Source organism: Pseudonaja textilis, chromosome Z, assembly GCF_049901715.1.
Source record: "Pseudonaja textilis isolate UNSWEBS1 chromosome Z, rPseTex1.2, whole genome shotgun sequence".
NCBI lineage: Eukaryota > Metazoa > Chordata > Lepidosauria > Squamata > Elapidae > Pseudonaja > Pseudonaja textilis.
Window position 1 is genome coordinate 76,164,440 of NC_142008.1, and position 8,261 is coordinate 76,172,700.

Consider the following 8,261-nt stretch of genomic DNA (forward strand, 5'->3'; position numbering starts at 1 on the left):
ATAATCAATTGTTACATTTCCCCCAGCACTGTTTGGCCTGGTTTTTAGAAATTACAAGTCTGCATTTTTAATTCATACGAAGATTTTTTTTCTTGATATATGAGGAGGAATGGTAGATAACTGAGTAAATTTTGGAATTTTCATGAGATGTCTGGCTGCTGAATAGCATAAGGAGAACTAATTAAAATTCCTACTGCAAGATAAAAGTCACAAAAGTTCTTGGATCTTTATGAATACAGAAAGGCATGAGAAAAATGAGAGACTGGAATAGATTATCATGTTAAATTATATTTAGTTTGTGCATATAGTCCAAAGAAAGAAGGTGGTGGCAATTGCTAACTGAACAAATTACTGGGGCTCTGAAAAAAAGTCACAGCAATGGAGACAACCTATCCAGGGCAAATTTGTAAACCTTCATTTCACTCAGTTTTTTAATTGTTTTCCCATTTCAACTTTGTTTGCATTTCTATATCAATTTATTGCTACAAAAATTGTAAGGAATTTTGCAATCATTTATATATTTCTTGTAATATACATAAATTTATACGCTTTTTTCACAGGCAATTTTCTATAATACAATTCATTTCTGTTAATTTGGTAACAATACATTTACATTATAGTTTCCAAAATCTGAAGGAATCACTGGGAGCTCATTTTTGAATAGAGTATTAGACTTGATCTTGTAACAGATTTTTTTATGTTTTAAAAAGAAGTACAGATAGTCCTAAACTTATAACTGCAATGGGGACAGAAATTTTGGTTATAAGCAACACCTCACTCATTAAATTATAATCATTACTTGTTGACTTCCCAAATTGACATTGCTTGTTCGAAGCCAGTTGGGAAGGTTGCAAATCATAATCACATGACTGCAACCATTGCAAATGTCAGCCAGTTGCCAAGTGCCTGAATTGCAATCACATTACAGTCAAAACTATAAGTAACTTTTTTGAGGCCATTATACATCATTTCACTATTGATTCCTGGGGGAATCAATAGAGAAATTGAGAAATAGTGGATGCATCAGTGCTACTGGTTGTTGCTGCTGCTGTAGTCCTGTGATGTTCATTTTCAATGTTTTGTAATAGTTTTCTAGCCAATCTCAGAATGTTTCACTCCCCCTCTCACCCAGCATCAGTCTCTTAATCTGCCTGCTGGGAAGGGAACGGAAGGAAGGAAGGAAAGACTTTGGGGTAACAGCATAGACACAACTCTAGTAACCCTGCATATGTGAGTGCCTTCCCATCCATTCTTCTGTGACCTTTATCATATATAAAGCACACAAAGGCCAGACAGGGAATAATGTGTGGAAACTGAACAAGGAGAGATTTAACCTGGAAATATGGAGAAACTTTCTGACAGAACAATCAACCAATGGAACACCTTGCCCTCAGATGTTCTGGGAGCACCATCACTTGAGATTTTCAAGAAGAGATTGGACTGCCATTTGTCAGAAATGGTGTAGGGTCTCCCACTTGGGCAGAGGGTTGGACTAGATGACCTACAAGGTCCCTTCCAACTCTGATTATCTGTTATCTGTATCTGTTACCTTCTCATCTGGGCTTGGGAGCAGCAGTGGTGGAGTTAAAAATGTATATGAATGTATATGTACCTCTTTTACATTTTTTTCTTAAAATACAAATTATAACAGGCTTTTAAAAAACCTTTTCATGAGGTGACTAGGTAATTTTCTTCTAATACATGGCATCTTGTACATACTTTCCCTTAAACTATGAATCATTAATAATTGTATAAGTTTCCTAGTCAAACATTTTTGAATATGAGAATGGTATTACAAAATTCAGAAAAGTATGGACTTTTGAATTACGTAAAGTTTTAGGGATGTTTGGAAATGCAAATTAGAGAAATTCAGTTTTAAAAAATTTAAAAATGACTTCTAAGAGGAAGGGGAAAGCTGAGAAAGTAGATGGATGAACTCCCCAAAGAGAGGTGAGAAATTAAAAAATAAACCCAAATGAACATAGTGGAAGCAGGAATAATCTGCCAGGACAGAAAAGTCTAATATACTGATTGAGAGTGGAAACTAGTTTTAGAGAGTTTTCCCTTTTTTTGCCCATTTCATAAATTTAATTTATTTTTGTTATTATATATCCTTTCTGTACCCTGCATGAAGGGGCATAGCATGTAGAAATATCTTGTCCTTCTTTAAGAATATGCCACACAGATTTCTTGTTTTTTTCCTGAAAAAATTCTGAACTCAGGTCTGAAGAATATGCAGTTTGATTTAAGTCTCTCTCCACTCTGGCCTTCCCTAAGGAGAAAAACAACAACAAATAACTGTCACATTTGATGCGGTATAGAATCATCTATGCCTGAACTTGCTACCTGCAGTGAAAAGAGAGATACACTGCAGAAATTTTTCTGCTTGGGACGATATGTGTGACAATGAACTATGCTTTTATTTCTTACTGAAATTGAACATACTTTTATAAAAGAACCATCTTGTATTTTTATCCAAAAATTGGGTTGGGTTTCTATATAGAACACTTCCTTTTCCCCTTGTCTTTATGTCTAGATGTTGCATAAGCAAGAGTGCTTAATTATTTCTTTCTTTTCTTTTCACCTTTACTCAGGACTGACTAAACATTGGCTGCTCAAACCCGAGATAAAATTAGAACAGAAAAATGTCAGTGATTTTATACATGTACAATTTAATACTGTAGATTTGCTATCTTATGCAAGAAAACATAACTTGTATTTTCAAACTCTCTTTGCATCAAAATCTATTTGCTTAAAACTGTGAGTGGAAGCATGCAAAGGAATCTTCATCCCTGTGTCCTAATGTCCTTAACCCACTTTCATTGATGACACATATTTATTCTTTCTAAATATCTTGCTAATTGGCCTCACAATCTTATGAAGTAAGGCAATTTTTATATTGCTTCTTACATTGCCCTCTGATTTAGATAATCAATGTTCAAAATAGGAATTACTCTTTTAATTTTTTTCTGTAATTAAGAGATTAAAAAACCAATTATCCTGCTGAGTAAAGTTCTAAGATATCTTGAGGCAAAAAAAAAAAAAATGTCTAAAAGGAACAGAATTCCATCCATGTCAGAGATTGCCCTTCAAATGTTTCATAGTTAAATGGTTGTTCTCATTGGATATGTTTTAAAACTCCAAGGTTCTTTTTATAACAGTTTTATTGTTTAAAAAAACCCCAATTATTTGGTATTTCCTGAATAAGTTTGCTACCATATTGTTATATGAGCTTAGAACTGACCCTGTAGACATAGAATATAATCTTTTACTTACTTTGCACAGTTTACTAAATATACATCTGATAGTCTTGGAAACCAGCCATTGAGATGTAGTTTTATAGTATTCTTTAATAAAAATTACTGAAGGACAAGAGATATATAACAATTTTCAATTTGCAAGCAACATATAATAAATCAGGAAAACTTTGCAAAAAAAAACCACAAGGTATTTTTGAATGACACCTCATTGCTTGAGGCAGCAAGCTGCAACATCCTAAATATAAACTCTTCGTCCCTTAGATAGTTCTTTGGGCATTCAAGATGTTGTAAGATGTAATGTAGTGCCATATTGACAGTATCATCTGCTGATCTATTTGCATGGTAGGCAAATTGCAAGAGGTATAGGAGCAGATTTGTGATGGCTTTCAGGTGGGTCAACACTATCCTTTCAAAGGTTAGACCAAGATACCGAGTCTGGTTTAGCACAAATTGTTAACATCTTTCTATGTTCATAGAAACACAGTTTCTATGTACAATGTGTGTGTGTGTGTGTGTGTGTGTGTGCATGTACATATAAATATAAACTTGTATACATAGATGTAAACTTAAACCTGCACTCTTGCAAATACATGCGGGTGTGAGGGGGCTGCCAGCCTAAGATAGTTGTACTTTAGCTGTGTCCATCTCTATGCCCTCATTTGACACTCAGTACCCCAAGTAGGCTAGCCATGTGCAGTGAAATTCACAATTTGACAGCTTGACATACAGGTTGGCCACCAGAAGTTTTTCTAGTACCTGATGGATTAGGGATATGTGGTCGTTCATGGTCTCAGTGTAGATGAGGATGTCATTCAGGTAGACAAGGACCCACCTTATAGAGGTGCTCATGCAGCACCTCATTTATTAATTGCATGAACACCACCGGGAGGCCCTGCAGTCCAAAAGGCATCACTTTGAATTGGAAGCTCCCTAAGGGGCAGTTGAATGCTGTTTTCCATTCATCTCCCTCCCTGATACGGTCTCGGTAGTATGCTTCTCTGAGGTCTAATTTAGTAAAGACTTTTCTCCTGGCTAGGTGAGATAGCATGTCCTTTATGAGAGGGAGGGGGTATAGGTTGTGTACATACATGCAGTTTATACCTGTAAAGTCAACACATAATCTCATAGTTCCATCTTTTTTTTCTTTGAAGAGGACTGGGGCCGCGATCCATGGCTTGGCTGGCTTGATGAACCCTCTTGCTAAGTTTTTGTCTATGTATTTATGCATTTCTTGCATTTCCTGAGGTGTTATGATATACAATTTGGGTTTGGGTAGTTTTGCCCTAGAGATTATTTTGGTGCAGTCTGTCTTGGGGTGGGGTGGGGTGGGGTGGGGATAGGACATCGCACTCAGCCCCACTGAATACTTCTATGAGGTCCTGATATTCTCTTGGGATCTGTTCTGGGGTTTTGTCAGAGGTTGCTGCCAATTGTTCTGTAGACCCTTTGAGAGGGTTTCCTGCCTGGGCAGTGCTTCTATTTGCTAGTGTGGTGGGGTTGTGAGTCTTCTTTCTATCCTCAATTTTCAGTTGTCCCTTTGCCACTAGAGGGTCCCACTTGTCTAGCCAGGAAAGCCCCAGTATGACCGTGTCTGTCATTTTGGGGGATATTATGAATCGAATTGCTTCCCAGTGATTCACCAGCTCTAGCTTCACTGATTCAGTCAGGTGGGTGGCAGAGACTCCTCCCAATAGGGACCCATCGACCTGCTCGAACCTGGTCAGATGGGCCAGTCTTTTTGCTCTAATCCCCAGTTTCAGGACTGTGGTTAGGGTGATCAAGCATCTAGTGCAGTCTGAGTCTATTAGGGCTTGCAAAGTCTCCTGGGGTCCCTATTTTTGTGGCTGTGAGGTATATTGGGAAGACAAAAGGGTGGATCACTTACCATTGTGTTGTTTTCACCTTCGTCCTCGCTGTCATAGGAATCCAGCAACTGGTTGTCATTGGCTGGAGTCCACCCCCCTTCAGCTGGATGGGGAGGGACCTCTGTAGCCTGGAGGGCTTTTCAGGATGTGTTGGTGGCACACCTGAGGCCTCATTCCGGTCATACTCTGGCTTTGGTTTCGGGACTGGGGTCGCACATTCTGATGCCATATGGGTTATCCCTCTGCATCTGTAGCATTTCAGCTGGCTTCATGGAGAGTTGGTTTTGGAGTCAGCTGTGGTGCTGTGGCTTCCCATCGGCCAGGTTGTCTCCAGTCTGGTTGTCCTTTCTTTTTGGTGTCTGGTTGCTTTCTCGTGTTGTTGGCATGCAATCTGCCATTGACTTTTTGGCTACTCAGAATCAGTCAGAGAGTTGGTTCAAGATGTTCTGATAGGTGGGCAATATGTTTACTCAGGCTTGTTCTGAAAAAATGAACTAACAGCCACTCTGGCAAAAGAGGTAGCTTCCCCATGACTCTCCTGAACTCACAGATGTGTTTCTTAATGGGTCACCCTCTCTGCTTTAGGTTTCAGAGCTCATGTTCCACATATGGATTCTCCTCTGCCTCCGCAAATCTGGCTTCTAGCTATATCATAGGAAGTCATTCTACATCTTGTATTTAGATAACTCTCCTCTTTTGGAGGGCTGCTAGCCATTCTCTTGCCTCTTCCTTTAGCCCTTCGGTATTCACTATGGCTCTGTGGAATGGGTAGAGAAGTCCATAGCACTCTAGGTCGATCTCAGCAAAGTCAAGGAATAGAGCTGATCTGATATGAGTCCCCATCAAATTTCCCCCTGAATTAGGGTGGCTCATTCAATGCTGCACCTCATGTTGGTCCCTGTAAGCCTGCACTTGATGTAGCTGGCAGTCTTCCTCAGCTCTAGTTTGTAGAGATGGGAGGGGCTGTCTTCTCTGAAAGGCTTGCCTGTTGTGTGGGGAGGTGTATTGGCTGCAGCCTCAGGCTCCTTTCCCTTGTGGTGGGTGGAGAAGGGGGGCTGCATTCCTGTCTGCATCTCCTCACTTCAAAGGACTCAACTGCAACCCTCTTTTCTTTTGGGCGGCATGTTGGGCCCTCATCATGAAGGGTGGCCTTGTCAATTTCCTCCCTCAGTTGCTCTATGGATATCCCCAAGGGTTGCATCAGGGGCTTTGGGTGCCTAGCCTGTGCCCACTCCCAATCCATTCCACTCTTCCTAGCTCACTCAGGGGCCTCCCCCCCCCTCCTTGAGTGCTAGGGTGGGGAAAGTTGACTTTAGCTGCTTTAGGGATTATTTTTTTACTCATATCCTTTTGCTTCGGTTGATGAGACAGCTTCTCAGTTTTGATGATCAGAGAGGGCTGCACTCTGGTTGTGATTGGGTTCTGGAAGTCCTTAATTGGAGGCAAGTTCTGCCTCTTTCTGGGTCACCTAGAGCAGTCTCTCTTCAGATAGTCTGCCCTCTGCCATGGTAGCCTGAGTTTCTCTCCATGCACCTCAGGGGTTGGGAAGCGATTGGAGAGCCTGAGGCTCAGGAGTCTTGGTTATTTTGATTAGTTTTGAGAGAATTAGCTTGCTGTCAGGGTTCCAACCATTGCCCTAATTAAATCATGGGCCTCGTGCCAAGCTTCAAAGGAAATCCAGTTATTTATTAGGTGCTTCATGTCAGCACGTTCCAAGTGAAGCCAACTCTGACCCCACATAATTTATGGTCCAGCTCTGACTCTGTTACTCCCCTCCCCCGGCAAGATGTGTCATCAGTCACATTCTCCAACGAAGTAATTTTGCAGATTGTAGAGATCACTCCCCTCCGGTCACTGTGTATAACCCCGGAGACGGCCTTGACAGAGATATGGCTGGAATGTGCTTTTGTTTTGAGTGAGGTCCTGCCTTGCCACAGCTGCAAGTTCGCTTTCTCATCTCCCTTGCTTATGGCAACTTGAGAGCAGGCCAGGATTGCTTTGCAAGTTGACAGTCATTCTTTTTTCTTTTTATGTTGACCCATATGCATTTTAGAAGGCTTTCATCCTTTCTTGTGTGCATTTCTGTAGAAAGGAAGTTATCTCTAACATAAAATGCAACTCCATCTCCTCTTTCGTAGGTCTGGTGTTCTTATTTTTGAACAATTTGTATCTTTCTATCAATACATTCCAATCATGAGTTTCATCCCATCAGGTTTCAATAATGGCAACTGTATCATACCTGCCCAATCAATTAATCAATCAACCAGAATAGAGCTGGAAGGGACTTTGGAGGTCTTCTAGTCCAACCCTTGCTCAAGCAGAGATTCCATAACATTTCAGATAGGTGGCTGTCCAGACTTTTCTTAAAAACCTCCAGTGATGAAGCATCTATAACTTCAAAAGGCAAGCTGTTCCACTGGCCAACTGCCCTCACTGTTAGGAAGTTTCTCCTTAATTTCAAGTTACAAAAGCATCTGATGGTAATGCTGTCTATCCCGTATTTTTATAGTTTAGGTTAGGAATTTCGTCGATCTCCCGCTTGCTGCACAGTTTGACTCCCAGTTGTTATCAGGGTAGTTAAAGTTTCCCATTACTACTATGATATGTTTCCTAAATAAATTTGTTAAATCAATTAGCACAGAATCCATCTATTTCTTCTGTTTGTTTGGGCTGCCTGCATTATATGCCTATAGCAATGTCACTTTCCCCCCTTTTATATTGACCCACATGGATTCTAGGAAGTTTTCATCCTTGGCTTTGTGTAGTTCTGTAGAAGTGCAGTTATCTTTTATATATAATGCAATACCTACTCTTTTGTTATGTCTGTTTCTTTTGAATAGTTTGTATCCTTCCATCAGTACATTCTAATCATGAGTTTCATCCCACAAATGCAGGCAGGCAGGCAGGCAGGTGATTGGAATGAAGAGAGAAAGTCTGAGGGAAGTCCTGCCTTAGCACTTGGCCACCAGTAGCCCTGCTGCTATTTTGCCCTCCCCTTGTCCCTCCTCCTGGCCTCTCCTGGTGGTCTCCCATCCAATCACTGAAGATGTTTTGGTTACATAGTGGGTGTCCTCACATGGAGAGGAAATGGCCTCCCTCTGTCCCACATACTTTGCCTCCTGCACCCACCATGAGT